A 16,837-nucleotide genomic window follows, 5' to 3' on the forward strand; every position below is an offset into this window, starting at 1 on the left:
GTTGAACAATGAGAACACATGGACACAGGGAGGGGAGCACTACACACTGGGGTCCATTGGGGGGAAATGGGGGAGGGATGGGGGGTGGGGAGGTGGGAAGAGATAGCATGGGGAGAATTGACAGATACAGGTGAGGGGAAGGAAGGCAGCAAACCACACTGCCATGTGTGTACCTATGCAACAATCTTGCATGTTCTTCACATGTACCCCAAAACCTAAAATGCAATTTAAAAAATAATAAAATAAAATTTAAAAAAAAGAATAACTGAGGGAGTACAACTGGAATGTTTGTAACAAATAAATGGTGAATGCTTGAGGTGGTGGATACCCCATTTACCCTGATTTGATTATTACACATTGTATGTCTGTATCAACATATCTCACATATAAATATATACACCTACAATGTGCCTATAAAAATTTAATAAATTTTTTAAACCCCCCCCAAGAAAATCAATGACCTAAACATATAAAACTATAACTTTTATTTTTAGCACTGCTTTAGCTGCATGTCATAAATTTCTATATATTGAATTTTCATTATAATTCAGCTCAAAATGTTTTTAATTCCCTTTGTAATATTTTCTTTGTCCTGCAAATTTTTTATTGCATAATTTCCTGGTATCTGGCCCTTTCTAAATAAAGTATTAGAAATGTTTATTTTTCACATTTATCGTCAGAGATATACTTTTACAATTTCATTTCTTTGAAACTAATTAAAAATTATTTTGGAGCACAGTATGTGGTTAGTTGTCGTAAGTATTTACAAATACATGTTTTTGTGTATACTGCTCTATTCATGTAAGTTAGGTTACGTTGGTTGATAGCAACATTCAAAGGCTCTATATCTTTATTATTGTTTTATTTTTTGAAATGTGATCTCATGTTGTCACTCAGGCTGGAGTGCAATAGTACAATCATGGCTCACTGTAGCCTCTATGACCCAGGGCTCAGGAGATCCACCTGCTTTAGCCTCCTTAGTACCTGGAACCACAAGTGTGTACCACCATACCTGGATAAATTTTTAAAATTATTTCTAGAGATGGGGTCTTGCTATGTTGCCCTGGCTGGCCTCAAACTCCTAAACTCAAGCCGTCCTCACACCTCGGCCCCCACAAAGTGCTGGGATTACAGACGTGAGCCACTATGCCCAGCCTATTATTTTTTAATGAGTTGTTTTATTCCTTACTGAGAGGGGCATTAAAAATCTTCAACTCAGATTATAAATTTTTATATTTCCTTTTTACTTCCACCAGTATCTGCTTCATATATTTTGAAGCTCTTATTAAGTACATACAAATATAAACTGCCATATCTTATTTTAATTCTGAAATTGTCATCGTTTCTTTTTATGGTTTTTATTTGTCTGTTGACATTTTTTATCTGCTTACACATATTGTTCACCTTTTCCATTAATCCTTTAAGATATTTATGATTGTTGTTTTATAGCGTATCTCTGCTAACTCTCTAAGCTGCATCTTTGGATCCGATTCTTCTGACAATTTTTTTTATCTTGAAAATGGGTCACATTTTGTTGCCTCTTTGTCTCTTTAATTTAAAAAACTACATTCTGTAAGTTCCATGTAAAAGAGCAATTGAGAATTAAATGTTACAGATACTATTGGCTTCAAAAAGAGTAAGAAGCTGAATCAATGATATCTGCAACTGGGCTGGGTCTGGGCCTTGTTGCAGCTTTTATGATGTTCATTGCTCCTCTGGCTTTGAGGGAAAGAAAAATGCTTTTATGTCCTAAGGAAAATTTACAGCTTGAGGATTGGTGAGATTCTGAGGGTCTCTCTAAGCACGAGAGCTGGCCTCAGGAGATCGCGCCATCCTGCTGTAATAGGGACAGCCTTTGGCTTGCTGCAACTCTGCATTCAGTAACGGCCCACTGTACCTTAGGATCTCATGCAGCTTCCCTGCACTCCCCAGGCCTTCAGCAGGGCCCTGCCACGTCATCAGTAAAGGTTCTGTGCACCTTGGCTGCTGACTCAGTCCTCCTGCCCCACCCTCAGTCTTTGTTGCTGCTACTGTGCACACTGTGAAGGGCTAGGGAAAAGATTTGGTGGGTAGGTATAGGTTTGCTGTGTGACTGGAGATCCTCAGAATTCCAGACTCTCATGTCAGCTTGCATATGGCATATAAGAGTTCTTTTATTTAAGTTTGACCACATCAATCCTACCATACATTGGGATAAAGAGAAACTTGTCAAGGATAAAAGTAGCCACAGGCCCTTCTCTTCCTGGAAGGGCTTGTCTCTTACTGAAATTTAATTCATTTAAATGATTCTCAATTGCTTTTAAAAATATCTATGATTGGCTGAGTGTCGTGGCTTATGCCTGTAATCCCAGCATTTTGGGAGACTGAGGCAGGTGGATCACCTGAGGTCAGAAGTTTGAGACCAGCCTAGCCAACATGGTGAAACCCTGTCTCTACTAAAATACAAAAAAATTAGCTGGGCATGGTGGCATACTCTTGTGTCCCAGCTACTCAAGAGGCTGAGGCAGAAAAATCGCTTGGACCTGGGAGGCAGAGGTTGCAGTGAGCTGAGATCACGCCACTGCACTGCAGCCTGGGCAACAGAGTGAGACTCTGTCTCAAAAAAATAAAAATAAAAATAAAAATAAGCCTATAATTATAGAACTTATCTAGACTGTGCTTATTTTTAGGGCAGGAACAATCTAAAAGAGACCGTTGTTTCTCTGGCCATTTACTATATCCTGATGACATGTTTATGAAATCCTTTCTTAGTATCTAAGATATGGATGTAAATAAATAATTCCATGATGAGAATGGAATAATAATGGATTTACATAGTTATCCAGGTAAATGTTTAATTTCAATCAGTTTTACAAACCTTTAAGAATAAAATTGTCTTTGCTACGTAACATGTGCCCCTTCCTAAGGGCTTCCATGTGAAGCAACGTGGATGCTGTACTGTTCCAAGTTTCCAAGCCAAAGGGGAGAGATGGGACTTGAAATACAGCCACAGCTTTGTTTTCCAATTTAACTTCTCAAAGGATCATCTGTTCCTTATTCACACAATGGTCCCATGTACAAGGGCTTGCTATGACCCCCAAGTTTTTGCCATCTTCTGTGGGTAAGTAAATCCCCACCAGCAAGCAATAAGTATGCACTATCCGTCTTCCTCTCTCGTACTGTTTCTCTCTTTTTAACATAAAGAATATAAATTGTGCTGTACAAATTAATAATGACATCCAGTACAGTCTACTGTTACCATACCGTGCACTCATTACTTGACACTTCCTTTCTCAAGTAAGGAAAGTTCTCCAAACTCAGAAACAAAGTAGAAGGTGCCTGAAATATTCTGGCTTGAGTTTTCAAAAAACAGAAACTGTAGAGAAATCCCTAATGTAGATGACAGGGTGATGGATGCAGCAAACCACCATGCCACAGGGATACCTGTATAACAAACCTGCATGTTCTGCACATGTACCCCAGAACTTAAAGTAAAATAAACAAACAAATAAATAAATAAATAAATGAGTGAGTTGGGTTAAATGAAGGGAGTGATGATGAGGAATGGATCATTTAAATAAAAGTTGCTCCTCATGAGTCTCTTTAATTAAAAAGAATGTGGCCAGGTGTGAAGCTCACAGCTGTAATCCTAGCATGTTAGGAGGCTGAGGCGGGAGAATCACTTGAGCCCAGGAGTTCGAGATCAGCCTGGGCAACATGGTGAAACCTCGCCTCTACTAAAAAAAAAAAAAAAAAAAAAAAAAAAAAAAAAAAAAAAAAAAAAATACTGAAACTTTTAAACTCAATGTTAACATTCATCTCTTCCTTCAAATAGAAAATTTCTGCTGATTTTCTTGATTGTGATATACCTCAGCACTTGACTTGCTGAATAAGACACACAACTGTGGCAATTATTACTCCCCACAAGAATATTGTGCAAATTATCTGAATAAATTGTTATATATCCAGGCCAGATATATATGAAAGAAAATTGACAAGGTGGAGCAAGTATCCCAGCTGTTAATGTATAAGTCACTGGTGTCTTTAAGGAAGTTCATGCAACATAGTAGAAGAAATGTTTTAAAGCAAGAGTTTTTTTCATGCACTTTGCAGGCTCATTCCTCTGACAAGTGTGAGTTTGTCTTACTTATACATTATTTGAAGTCTGAGTCCAAATAAGTATGAAATGATACCTGATCCAAAATTTACTTAAGGCCTTTTGTTCATCTGTGTACAAATATATGATACAAAAACTTGTAACTTTTTAATTTAATTTGTTATAGCAATAAATTTGTATTGAGGTTTTACTTTTTAAAAATTCACTGTTGTCTTCTGAGTTCTTACATAAATGCCTACCAGAAAATTTCTGTTCTTTACATTCTAGTGAAACTAATGTAAGAAGAATATGAAAAAAAAATCAATAAATATGATCATTTCTGGAAGTGATTTGTACACAGCCAGGAATAGCTGCCGGCACTCAACACCAGCTCATTAAAGCAACCACACAGGCTGAACCCTGCAAAGTCACAGGGGCGGAGCTGCCCAAAGTCTTGGGAGCCTAACCCTCACACCAGTGGGCCCTGGGCATAGCCATGGAGTCTTACAGATTATTTTGGAGGCCCCACACTGAGTCCCCACTGGGGCACTTCCTAGTGAAACTATTGAAAGGGAGCCACCATTCTTCAGTCCCCGGAGTGAGTAGAATTGACCAGCAACTTGCACCCTGCACCTAGAAAAGCTGCAAGCACTCAACAGACTCTGAGAGCAGGCACAGGGGCTTTACCCTGAAAAGCCACAGAGGCAAAGCTGCCCAGCACCTTGGGAACCCACACCTCGCACCAATGTGCCCTGGATGTGGGATGTAAATTCGAAAGAGATTATTTTGGAAGTGTAGGATTTCATGACTGCCCTGCTGGGGTTTGGACCTGCATGGGGCCTGAATCCACTTTCTTTTGACTGATTTCTCCCTTTTGTAATGAGAGTATTTACCCAGTGCCTATAGCGCCATTGTATCTTGGGAGTAACTAACTTGTTTTTTTTTATTTTACAGGCTCATAAGGGGAAGGCGTTTGCATTGTCTCAGATGAGAACTTGGACTCTGGACTTCTGAGTTCATCCTGGAATAATGAGTTAAGGCTTTGAGGGACTATTGGGAAGGCATGGTTGTATATTGCAATGTGAGGAGAATATGAGATTTGAGCCCCAGAGGAAGAATGATATGGTCTGCATTTCTGTCCCCACCAAATCTCATGTCAAATTTGAATCCCCACTGCTGGAGGTGGAGCCTGGTGGGTGGTGGCTGGATCACAGGGGCGATTTCTCATGACTTAGCACCACCCTCTTGGTGCTGTTCTTCTGATAGTGAGTGAGTTCTTACGAGGTCTGGTTGTTTAAAAGTGTGTGTCTCTTCCCTCCTTCCTCCTCTTCTGGCCATGTGATGGGCCTACTTCTTCTTTGCCTTCTGCCATGATTATAAGTTTCATGAGACCTCCCCAGAAGCCAAGCAGATGTTAGCATCATGCATCCTGCACAGCCTGCAGAACTGAGAGCCAACTAACCTCTCTTCTTTTTCTTTCTTTGTTTTTTTTTTTGTTTTGTTTTGTTTTTTGTTTTTTTTTTTTTTGAGATGGAGTCCTACTCTGTTACCCAGGCTGCAGCAGTGCAATGGCACACTCTTGGCTCACCACAACCTCTGCCTCCCGGGTTCAAGTGATTCTCCTGTGTCAGCCTCCTTAGTAGGTGGGACTACAGGCGCACCGCACCAAGGCCGGCTGATTTTTGTATTTTTAGTAGAGACAGGGTTTCACCATGTTGGTCAGGCTGGTCACGAACTCCTGACCTCATGATCCACCTGCCTTGGCCTGCCAATGTGCTGGGATAACAGGTGTGAGCCACTGCGGCTGGCTTAAACCTCTTTTCTCTATAAATTACCCAGGCTTAGGTATTTCTTTACAGCCATGCAACAGTGGAGTAACACAATGTGTTAACTTGCTGTTTCAACAAATGGTCAAGATGAGGGTTTTTTCACCAAAGTGTATTCCTTTACAAAGTGAATAATGTCTTACTTCTGTAAAAGGTCTTACAAAGTGAATAATGTCTTACTTTTTGTAAAACTTCAAGTACGCATATGTTGGTTATGTGTAGTACATCTTTGTTTTCTGTGTGTAAAGCATCATACTAGAAGATAATAAGTCTTGGGAATGACATTAAGGGGTTATTTCAGTTTTCTAGGTCCAGGGCGAGTTCAGAATAGAATAGCATGAGTGATTGTAAGGTAGGTGTTGTTACAAGTGAGTGGAGTCATGACCGGTTTCCACAGGTCAAAAAGCATTTTGCTTACTAATAGAAAGTCCTGCATTGTTCAAAAAAATCCATTGCAGAACGTAATAGAGGAAAATATAGCTTGACAACAGAGTTAACTAAAACCTCCAACTACTTTGGCAGTAAAAAAAAAAAAAATCATTATGTGACAATGTTACTTAAATGTTAACACAGTTTTAGAATTCAGTCATGGATATATCATTTCCAAATAATGGAAGGAGGTCATGCACTCTATTTTGCTCAGATCACATCTGGAGTAAAGACTAATTAGAAAATCTGAGGAGCGAGAAGGCTGGAAACCATGCCACTAGGGAAAGGTGAAGGGAACTGGCTTCACTTTGAACTCACGAAGAGAAGGCCAGAGGAAATTGGATTGTTGGCTTCAGACTTAAACAGGGCAGCTGTGTATATTGCACCTTTTTGACTTGCTCTAAACCAGTCTTGACATACTTGACCCAAAGGTTACATGTGAGTCTTCAGCTTCGATGTACCTCCTATAATCTTGTTTCAGAATAAAATATTAGAAATGGACTTCTATAGTGCTACTTCTCAAAAGCACATTGCTGATAGGTGGGAATGACTGGGAAAGGGCCTTTGGTAAAAGGAGAGTTGACTGGCCGGTGCCCTCCCTCTGGTCTGACCAGCACTTTTCACTTTTAAAACAACAATGTTGGGACACAGGGTGTATCTTAAAGGAACACTCCTACGGTATTTGTCAGTTTTCACATTGCTATAAAGATACTACCTGAGACTGGGTAATTTATAAACAAAACAGGTTCAATTGACTCATAGTTCTGCATGGCTGGGGAGGGGCCTTGGGAAAATTACAATCATGGTGGAAGGGGAAGAGGAAGCAGCACCTTCTTCACAAGGTGATAGGAGAGAGAGAGCAAGAGGGGGAAGTGCCAGACACTTATCAAACAGCCAGATCTTGAGAAAACTCCCTCACTATCACTACAACAGCAGGGAGGAAATCTACCCCATAAACCAGTCACTTCCCACCAGGTCCCTCCCTCCACATGTGGGAAGTACAATTCAAAATGAGATTTGGGTGGGAACACAGAGCCAAACTACACCACTCATGAAAAAGGTGTCTTCTTCAGGCCCTGGACAGCAGCCACCAGGAACCTTCTCAGTGTCTGCTCTGAGCTGCACCTAAAATAGGGTGTCCAAGTGAAACGCTGGGTCCTCCAGCTGCCAGGAATTCCAAGAACTGAAAAAACCTAATCAAAGACAGGTTTTGAGACACGAAAAAACACCAGGATAATGATAATGAAATAAAATGAATAAGGATAGCGGCTGCCAAGTAGTTTCTAATGTTATTGAACTCTTAATGGGTACCACGCGTGGAGCTAAGTGTTTTATGCTATCACATATCCTCGAATAAATCTATATGGCGACTCCAATGATTATGCCCTTTTATAGATAAAGAGACTGAGGCTGAGGGAAGTTACAGACATGGCTGATAAATGGGGAACTGAAGATTCGAATCTAAGCTGTCTCACACCCAAGTCTGAACTATTCTTCACTACCAAACAGAGACTGCTCTGCCTCCCAAGGAATGGAAGACGACAAGGGTCACAATGGCAAGAACAGAGGAGAGCGTCCCTCAGACTCCGAAGAGGCCAGAGTGAACCTACACATCCATGTGTCTTCTGCTCCCATTTCTTGTCTTCCCTCTAAGGCCCAAGGAGATGTTTAAATCATTTTGTATTTCTCACTAAGAAGGCAGATACAACGGTTTCCCTTCACAGAAATCCTCCTGGATCTGGAAGCGCATAGATGGTAACTAGGACTTAACTCAAACACAACAGCCTGTAATGAATTCTGAAGATCTGTGCAAAAGAAAAGATACTTCATATATATTTCATAACATAGCCATCAAACCAATAGTTCACAAAATGTAAAAGCTGTTCCTTTAATAATGTGGTCTCAGCTGTGTTTTAAATAAACATTAAAAATAAATGTAGAAAAGAAAGCCTGCAAGAAGCTGTAATCAAAAGATTCTTAAAAATTAGTAGGTGCTAATTATGAAAGAATAGAAAATACACAAAGGATAAATAAGAATTGCAACTTCTGAGGCAATGACTAAGCCATTAAATGGTAGCATAGGTGGAGTGTGATGGTTAATACTGAGTGTCAACTTGATTGGATTGAAGGATGCAAAGTATTGTTCTTGGATGTGTCTCAGGATGTTACCAAAGGAGATTAGCATTTGAGTCAGTGGGCTGGGAGAGGCAGACCCATCCTCAATCTGGGTGGGCATAATCTAATCAGCTTCCAGTGTGGCTAGAATAAAGCAGGCAGGGCTGGATGCAGTGGCTTGTGCTATAATACTAGCACTTTGGGAGTCCAAGGCGGGCAGATCACTTGAGGTCAGGAGTTCGAGACCAGATTGGCCAACATAGTGAAACCCTGTCTCTACTAAAAAAAAAATTACAAGAAAATTAGCCAGGCATGGTAGCATATGTCTGTAATCCCAGCAACTCAGGAGGCTGAGGCAGGAGAATTGCTTGAACCTGGAGGCAGAGGTAGCAGTGAGCCAAATCACGCCACTGCACTGCACTCCACTCAAAAAAAAAAAAAAAAAAAAAAAAAACAAAGGCAGACAGGAGAAGCTGGAAGAGCAGACTTGCCGAGTCTTCTGGCCTTTATCTCTCTCTCATGCTTGATGCTTCCTGCCCTTGAACATCAGACTCCAGGTTCTTCAGCTTCTGGACTCTTGGACCACAGATTTGTCAGGGGCTCTCGGGCCTTCAACCACAGACTGGAAGCTGTGCCGTCGGCTTCCCTGCTTTTGAGGTTTTGGGTCTTGGACTGGCTTCCTTGCTCCTCAACTTGCAGATGGCCTCTTGTGGGACTTCACCTTGTGATCGTGTGAGTCAATACACCTTAATAAACTCTCCTACATAGATACATCTATTCTATTAGTTCTGTCCCTCTAGAGAACCCTGACTGATACAGTGGAGAGACTATGTGTTCTGAAGATGGTTGAAAAAGTAGCTCTGATTCTAAATGTCTCCTGGCACCTTGCCACATCCACATGAAGAGGTGGGGTCTACTTCTTCTCAGCCCTGATGCTGGGAAGGCTTGTGACTCATATGGAACAAGGAGGCTTGCCTGTGGGCAGAGGATGCTGTGGGAGATTTGGGGTGATTTTTTACCCTACAATAGATGACTAGAACTGCAGGTGTAATCCTCACTTCACAGATGTTACCAAGAAATAAAGTAACTTTCCTGAGAAACACAGTTAGATTACATACTAGATTAGATGCTAGATTAGAGGTCGGATCTGGAGCTGCCTACTCCAGGGTTATTTCCACAACAGCTTTCACTGCCATCAGAAATTTTCTGATTTTGCCAATGTTTAGTACTGAATTAATTGGAATTTAAATTAAGCTCCTAGGTTGTTTTAGCAATATATTACCTTTTCTTATGTTGCTAGCCAATATGTTGTACCATAAGAATCTCTTCTAAAAGGTGATGTTTAAAAAAATACATTGTGGCCAGGTATGGTGGCTCGCACCTGTAATCCCAGACTTTGGGAGGCTGAGGTGGGCAGATCACCTGAGGTCAGAAGTTGGAGACCAGCCTGGCAACATGGTGAAACCCTGTCTTTACTAAAAGTACAAAAACATTAGCTAGGCGTGGTGGCATGCACCTGTAATTTTAGCTACTCGGGAGGCTGAGGCAGGAGAATAACTTGAATCTGGGTAGCAGAGGCTGCAGTGAGCTGAGATCATGCCACTGCACTCCAGCCTGGGTGACAGAGCGAGACTCTGTCTCAAAAAGAAAAAAAAAATACATTATCTTAGTTTTTTTGTACATTTTCCCCAAAAGAGATTTATGCCAGCAATTCATAACTCTCCATTTTGCATTTACTGTAATTCCAATTATTATAATAGTTGCTATTAATTTTTTAAAAGCAAGAAATTAGCTTCACCTTTTCTTTAATGGAAAAAATGAGAAGAAATTTCCAGATTGAAAATGATCTCAACAGAATATATTAAATAGGATATGAGGAGGCTGGACTTTAACAAACACAATTAAAAGAAACCTATTGACCAGAATGTATAATTTTGCTCTGTTGATTTCTTCCTTTCTTGCCTCCCTCTTTAGCAAAAGAAAAGGAAAAGGAGTCGCATGAATCAAAGTTTAAAAGGAGGACTAACTTTAAGTAAAGTGAAGCAGTTTTGTTATGACAGTGAGATGAACCTCAGCAGAGGTAAAGCAGGAAAAAAATGTGGAAAAATGAGAAGGAAATGCAGCAGACCCAAAAGAAAAGGTGAGAGAGTTCAACCATATATTCTGACTTCGTATTTATAATCATAGACCAAATAAACACACACGGGTACATTGTATGTATGTGTATGTATGTGCGTGGTAGAATTTTGGAGCAGAATTCACTCTTTACATTATCTTTAAGGCCCTTCATCTGCTGAATGAGAACACTGAGCCTGGAGGTAACTTTAAGCATCTTTCCCAAATCACACTACTAATCCTTGGCAATAAGGGGGAAAATCCCATCCTTAGACTAGTGTTCTCTACATAACCAACATCTGGCTCATTTCTACTACTAGAAAATGCTCTGCCAGCCTAGAAAACATGGTAAAACCCCATCTCTACAAAAAAATACAAAACATTAGCTGTGCATGTGGTTGCAGGGGGAACTGTAGTCCCAGCTACTCCAGAGGCTGAGGTGGGAGAATCACTGGAACCCAGGAGGTGAAGGCTGCAGTGAGCTGTGATTGTGCCTCTGTACTTCAGCTGGGCAACAGACCCTGCCTGCAAGAAAAAGAAAGAAAATGCTCTAGCTCTGTTTGTGATCCTGGAAAGGTGACTGGGGACACCCAAGAGTCTCTCAAGGCAAGGCTCTCAGGCTGCCTCAAGCCCTGTTTTGTGACTGACTGTTCTTACCCACATTGGTTAGGTTTCTGTCCATTTCTTCCTCTGCACCAGTAGCTAGCATAGAGTCCAGCATAGTAGAATTTTGATAAATATTTGCTTAAAATTTTAAAAAGTAAGACAGATCTGTCATATATATTAATGTTTGGCTGGATATTGGATACCAAGCATAGGTGAAGAAATAAAGTTATGACCAAGGCTGGGTTGTTTAAGTTGCAGCCCAGAAATGCTATCTTCTGCCCTTCTGGACTTCCTGTTTCTCCAGCTCTGAGCCTCTCCACATGCATTTAGAGGAGAAGACTGAAACTCAGTGATATTAGAAAAAGAATATTAAGATGCTGCAGTTGTAGCCCAAGAAGCAAATGCCAACTCCAAATGTGAAAACTGCTTGAGAAGCCCTGAGGACTTGCGGACTTGGGAGTGGGGAAGGGTTCGGGAGGGGATAAAAGCTGATGTACTGGGCACAGCGTACCCTGCTCAGGTGACAACTGCTGTGAATTCTCAGAAATCACCACTGAGGAACTTATTCAGGTCACCAAAAACCACCTGTACCCCCAAAACTATTGAAATTTTTTAAAATTTAAAAAAGAACACCTCATGTTCTTACTCATAATTGGGATTTGAACATTGAGAAGACATGGATGGACACACAGAGGTGAGCACCAAACGTCAGGGCCTGTTGAGGGGTCGGGATGAGAGGAGAAAATTCAGAGGATTGGTCAATAGGTGCAGCAAACCCTCATGGTACATGTATACCTAAGTAACGAACCCTCGTGGTACACGTATACCTAAGTAACACACCTGCATGTTCTGCACATGTATCCCAATTTTCTTAGAAGAAATTTCAAAAAGAAACAGTCCTCAAAATAATGGCTTAACTAGGACAAAAGTTTTTCACACCTGTAAAAACTCCAAGTCCATTCCAAGGTGGCATGTTACTCTGCTCTATAAAGATACTGGGGCCCACTCATTTTCTTGTGGTTCCGCCATCCCTGTGGTATTCTCTTTATCCCCCATGGTTCAAGATAGCCACAGTAGAATTAAAGTCAGTGGGGAGAAGACAAAAGGAGGGCTGGCCCTTTTTACCTTAAGAATACTACTCTGAAGTTTCACACATTGTTTTTTCCCATGATATTGTCAAGAACCTAGTCACATGACCACATCAGTATTTAAAGAAGTCCGGAAAACCATCTTTTTATTTTCCTTGAGTTGCCATATACCTGCTTAACATGTCTACTTTTATAGAAAGGGAGAACAATTATTGGGCGATAAGCAGCAGTCTCTGTCACAGTTTTGTAGAAACTGAATTTAGAGAAGCTGTAATTAATCTTATAATTAATCATTTATCCACTTCTTCAAAAAACATTCACTGAATATCTAACATCTCACTACCAAAAGTAGATCAGGACCTCCTGTTCCATTCTTACAGATTCTAACACCTTTCATTTGTAACATTAAATAGTTAATAATGATTTTGAAATTTGATTAAAACTTATTTCTACCACAAGACTTTAGGCCCCATGAAAGTAAAAACAAAAGTGTGTAGCTCCATATACACCATGGAATACTATGAAGCCATAAAAAAGATGAGTTCATCTCCTTTGCAGGGACATGGATGAAGCTGGAAACCATCATTCTCAGCAAACTGACACAAGAACAGAAAACCAAACACTGCATGTTCTCACTTACAAGTGGGTGTTAAACAATGAGAACACACGGACACAGGGAGGAGAACATCACACACTGGGGCCTTTTGGTGGGGTGGAGGGGCCAGGGGAGGGATAGCAGGGGGTGGGGGGATTGGGGAGGGCTAGATTAGAAGAAATACCTCATGTAGATGATGGGGCAGATGGATGCAGCAAACCACCAAGGCGTGTGTGTACCTGCACGTTCTGCACATGTACCCCAGAACTTAAAGTATAATAAATAAATAAATAAGTGTGCAGCTCACTGAAGATACGTAAACATAATGAGAATATGTGAAAGTCATTGATGCAGAAGAGAGGAAAAGGGGTATTCTATTGTTTCCTCCAGCTGATCGTGTGTCAAACAGATGGAAATAAGGCTAAGCTCTTATCTACCCTATATGGCCCTCTGATCTCTCTCTCCTCTGTCAGCATTAATTATCTAGAGTGGATAACCTAGAGTTCCTACCTAAGAAAAGAGGCACCACAGAAAAAGCAACCCTGATAACACAAATAGATTCTCAGTTTTACTCTAAAAACAATTGCATTTTTTCCTGGATTATCTTGACTTTATATTTATACTCATAATGAACACATCGTCATGTGCAGTTAGTTGAAGAAGATGAGAAAGTGGTTTTCCTAAATCTAATATATAAAACTTAACATTTTCCATCAAGTTATTGCAGAAAGAAAGATTACTTATAACAACCTGCATCATATCAAATTAATGCATTCTGCAACACCTCCAAGTAGGAGAAAAAAAGTCTTTAGGGAAAAGGTGAAAGTAAAAATGCATGATGGAATAGCCACAGTGCTTACATTTCCAGGAGAAAACGTTTTCCTTTCCTTGAGTCGATAGAAGCAAGATTATGTGTTTCTAGGAGGAATGAAGCTCTTTTTCACCTGCCACGGCTTACCTAAACAGAGTAAATCTTTTTACATACCTTAAGTCCCCACAGTCACATGGCTACATCATTAAGCCGGGAGAAATGTCCCAGTGGATCAGAGCCAGGTACAAGATTAAGGTAGTTCTGAACAAAGTCGCTGCACAGGAATGCCTGGCTGGCTTTACTGTGCTGTTTTGCCTTGACCCTGACTTCCATGCCCACTTCTTGTCTTTTTCCTGTCCATCGTGCCTAGTCCTAGCCTTCATTTTCCAAGTTTGAGCTTATTCTTCATCGCCTTGTTCATGAGCCCATGGCTACTGAGTCTAGTATCTCTGAAAGAGGCTACAAGAGACAATTTATTTGAAACATTCTTTTATTCACTAATGTCAATGTCCACTATCTGAGTTGTTAGCCCCCTCCATTCCTATCCCCCTTAAGGAAATGCAGCAAATCCTTCCTTCTACTGAGGCAGACTCACTCCCCAGGAACTTCTAACCGCCCCAGCTACTTCACAATATTACTAAGGTGACTTGTCAATCAAGAAGAGGGAATGATTCAGGTTGAGGTTAAATCACCGTCTCTCCCAGGTGCTTGAGAAAGCTTCTAACAGTGGAAAACATATGGGAGTGCACAACCTCTAGGGACGACCTATTTCTTGCACTATGGTCCTAATTGTTTTATAAATCTCTGCTTTTATCTAAATCCTATGTCTATATTTACCTCATAGCCACACTTGGGAGGCTTAATATCTACATTATTTTAGGGTCTGAGGCAAAAGTTGACTCTAAAATGAGAAAGAAATTATGAGTTGGGGGGTGTGCAAAAGGAAGTCACTTCAGAGAATGCCATGGAGAAGAGCTGGCTCAAAGACTATACCCCAAATTGTCCAACCCATCCAATGAGGGCCTCTCCTGCCACACCCCACAGGCTAACTCATTTTCAGGCTTACTGCCTGGAGGAGTTGAAAGAAGCATAATTATGGCCCAATAAAGAGGAACAACATGTCTAGTTCAAGCAGGTGTCTTCTCTTCTCCAGGTATCTTTTGTATGTCAGGCTATAGATGAGGAAAGCGAGTCCATCTCTAGCTCCCAGGCTTTGATCATAGGATGATAAGGACTTGAGTGGTTTTACTAAGAGCACATCTCTGGGAGGCTTTGACATCATTACCTAATACAATGCCTTAGCTGGGTCATTAATACTGAAACATCTTGCTGCATCACGTTTCTCTTGGTTAGCATTGCCCTTCTTTAGTTTGTAATTTCAATTGACACATGTATGTTAGCTCATTCTTAGAAGGTGCTGAGTATTGAAGCACCAATCTTCAGGCAGACACAGACCTGTCACCCTTCATAACCTGCACACATCCATTCTCTCCACGTGCCCTTTCTAAGTGATTTCTTCTGAAAGACAATGTCTGTGGTATTGTCATAGGAGCAACACAAACAAGGCTTTGTTCCCAAGGTCTAGGACCTCACAGTGTAGGAGGGAAGACAGATCACTCAGAAAAGATAGGATGACACCGTCAGTAATAAATGCCATGGCTATGGTACTTGGAAGAGTTAACAGTCTTGTCATTCTTAAATGAAAAAGGGAACTCTTTGTGAGGATTTGTAAATCACAAGGTGAAATTATTTTCATTTTTAAATAGGAATCTTGGTCCCATATTACTCCCTAGCTTCATGTCACATGATAGTTCCTGTCCCGTCAAACAATACTTCTCATTTTGCTAACTCTGCTTTTCATAAAACATCTAAAGTATACTTTCTCCTTCAACTAAGAGTCTTATCCTGTATACAGAATATATTCTAAAAATAACTTGTATACATTTAGCACGTGTTGTTTCCCTCTCCTTTCAATTATATATATCACTTAGTAAGTGCAGCATCATATACACTAAACTAAAAAGAATTTTATTGTTTTCTGTTTTGTAGGAAGAATACGATATTTTTTTTCAGATGGAAACTGGCTGTGTTGCACAACCTAGAGGGCAGTGGCATTATCTTGGCTCATTGCAACCTCTGTCTCCTGGGATCAAGTGATTCTCCTGCCTCGGCCTCCCAAGTAGCTGGGATTACAGGTACCTGCCACGATGCCTGGCTAATTTTTTGTATTTTTAGTGAAGACAGGGTTTCACCATGTTGGCCACGTAGGTTTCGAACTCCCGACCTCAAGTGATCTGCCTGCCTTGGCCTCAGAAACCTCTGCCCAAATTCTGGAGAAACAGATAGAGAGTCACAACTGAAATCTTTTACCTGGAGCAGAAGTTGCTGGAGCCACAAACTGGCAAAAACACTTAAATTCAACACTTAAGTATTTTGATGAATCCATTGAATCAAGCTGGGCACTGAGTAGGACAAGCACAAGAATAATAAACATCCTGAGACCACACTATTGGAGGTGGAATACAGCCACACTTCCTGGAGCTTTACTTCCAAGAACCTCACCAAGCTTACATGATGAAGATCTGAGAAAAATGCACATATGGCTCTGGCAGAGAGATAAACTATAAAATGTCCCCAGAGCAGTTTCCACAACAGAAGCCTGCTTTCTATAGGAAAATATTTTGTCAGAGATTTATCCAGCAGGTAAAAGGGATCTTCTTCCACTCCAACACCCTCTAGTCTCCTTTCTCACCTACTAGAGAAAAAATACATGTAAGTGGAATACCAGAGGAAGAAGAGAGATCTGAGCAGAAGAAATAGTTGAAGTAATAATGGCACAGAACTTTCCAAAGTTAGTGGAAGACATCAAATCACAGCTCCTGAAGCTCAAAGACCACAAACAAGAATAAGTACAACAAATTAAACTAAACTAAAAACAAAACAAAAATAGGTATATAATAATCAAAATTGTTTAATTGAGAACTGAAAATCTTGTGAAAAGTCAGAGAGGGATAAAAGATGTTACCTGTATAGGAACAAGGATAAGAATTACAGCAGACTTCTTGTTAGAAACCATGCAAGCAAGAAGAGAGTGGAGTGAAATTCTTAAAGAATTGAAAGGAAAAGCTACAAACCCAGAATTACAATGCTATATTTGTTGTAACTATCTTTCAAATG

General features: G+C 40.5%; 1 long non-coding RNA gene across 1 annotated transcript in view; it reads right to left on the reverse strand.

Annotated features, from left to right (window-relative positions):
• Window positions 1-16,837, reverse strand: part of LOC141579999 (uncharacterized) — a 504,242-nt gene that overhangs the window by 51,277 nt on the left and 436,128 nt on the right. The gene's annotated exons all lie outside the window — the stretch shown is intronic.

The sequence above is a fragment of the Saimiri boliviensis genome, chromosome 10 (assembly GCF_048565385.1).
Source record: "Saimiri boliviensis isolate mSaiBol1 chromosome 10, mSaiBol1.pri, whole genome shotgun sequence".
Taxonomy (NCBI): domain Eukaryota; kingdom Metazoa; phylum Chordata; class Mammalia; order Primates; family Cebidae; genus Saimiri; species Saimiri boliviensis.